The sequence below is a fragment of the Marmota marmota genome, unplaced genomic scaffold (assembly GCF_001458135.2).
Source record: "Marmota marmota marmota unplaced genomic scaffold, marMar, whole genome shotgun sequence".
Lineage (NCBI taxonomy): Eukaryota > Metazoa > Chordata > Mammalia > Rodentia > Sciuridae > Marmota > Marmota marmota.
In genome coordinates, this window is record NW_025999942.1 from 12,216,717 (window position 1) to 12,218,297 (window position 1,581).

The window sequence follows — 1,581 nt, forward strand, 5'->3', positions numbered from 1 at the left end:
ACAGGATAAAGCTCGATACCTCTGCCTCCTTTGTACTTGTCCCCTTCATTCCCCTGCTCAGCTCTGCAAAGGACATATGACTCATTTAAGGAGTGTTCATTCAGAAACTAGTACTACGAGGTTTATTGGTCCTAAATGTACCTAAACTACCCTGTCCCCCTGAAGTCAGAATCAGACAAGCAGTTGGTATAGAGAGGAAAATTTGAGTCAGGTCGGATCAAGGAGGCCAATTTTGAGTGAGTCTGGGAAGTTGGAGGCTGTCCAGAGGGACTGAAATGTTGATTCCTTCAGAGCCCTTCCTCCACCCTTATCAAGAACCTGTCCCTGCTCCAACCTGTTGCCAAGGTAACCAGTCCCAGGAATTGCCCCTCCCTACAGGGAGCTATAAGGTTGTTAATGTGTCCTGGGCTGCACTATCCCGCTCTTCCCTCTTCAGCCCACCTGTGTCCCACCTTTGGGCCATCCCACCCCTAGTCACATGTGCAGGAAGGAGAAAGATAAGGGGAAGAGGCAGGAGAACTGAGGAAGTCTAGGGCATATAAAAAGGGCAGAACACCTGCTTCTGGGGATCCAGGATACCAGCGATGGCCCCCTTCTCCCTCCTGGGAGAAGTCTAGGTTACCCCTTTTTAGATAAACCCTGCTTTATGTTTGCCTTGGCTGCTTCTCTAATGTTCAGTCTTCAACATGTGGGGAAGCAGGACCTGTCAACAGTAACTGGCCGTATCACTCCTTCAAGACTGAGGCCAGATTTGCAGGACATTCCAGCATCCTGTTTCAGACCCACTTCTCAGAACCAGAACTGAGCGCTCCACAGAGCTCCTGTCCCTGCCCCAGGCCACCATGTACCTCAACCTAAGGCTCCCATCAGCATCCCAAGGTGGGGCTGAGATACTGAGTCTTCCCAGTAAGGCCAAGCTGATTAAAGTTCTGTAACTGCTTTTCTATTTTGCTCACTCCCAAGTCCCTTAAGACCACCCATAAAGAAACATGCATACTCTACCAGAGTACTGCCGTTTGTAGCCATTGTACCCTGGGACCTCCAGGTAAAGGAACCTGGTTGACTTAACTAGCTGCAGACCCTTCCTAAGTCATTTTGTCTCTGGGACTATAGGCGTGCACACCATGCCTGGCTTTCTTGTAATTTTTTAAGAATATTGATTTTTTTAGTTATAGGTGGACACATTATCTTTATTTTATCTTTTTATATGGTGCTGAGGATTGAACCCAGTGCCTCACACATGCTAGGCAAGCACTCTACCTCTGAGCCACAACCCCAGCCCCCTTTCTTGTTATTTTTCAATGTGAGACAGGATCTCATAATTTGTTTATTGTCTCGCTAAGTTGCCTCAAACTTTTGATCCTATTGCCTCACCTCCCAAGTAGCTGGGATTACAGACATGTTTCTTCATACCTGGCTGCAAGGGTTAGTTTCTTAGGGCTGCATAACAAATTGCCAGAAACCATGAAGTGTAGACAGTAATAATTTACTTTCTCAGGGTTCTGGTATTTGAACCAAGGTATTTGCAGGACTGTAAGGTTGGCCTTAGTCTAAGCAACTCTATTTTAAAATAAACCTGAA

The 1,581-nt window shown here is 46.7% G+C and overlaps 1 non-coding gene across 1 annotated transcript; it reads right to left on the reverse strand.

Annotated features, from left to right (window-relative positions):
- Nucleotides 1-949: 949 nt before the first annotated feature.
- On the reverse strand, nucleotides 950-1,078 carry LOC125616331. The gene has a single exon (XR_007346956.1). It is a non-coding gene; the product is annotated as a small nucleolar RNA SNORA70 (small nucleolar RNA).
- Between the last annotated feature and the right edge of the window lie 503 nt (nucleotides 1,079-1,581).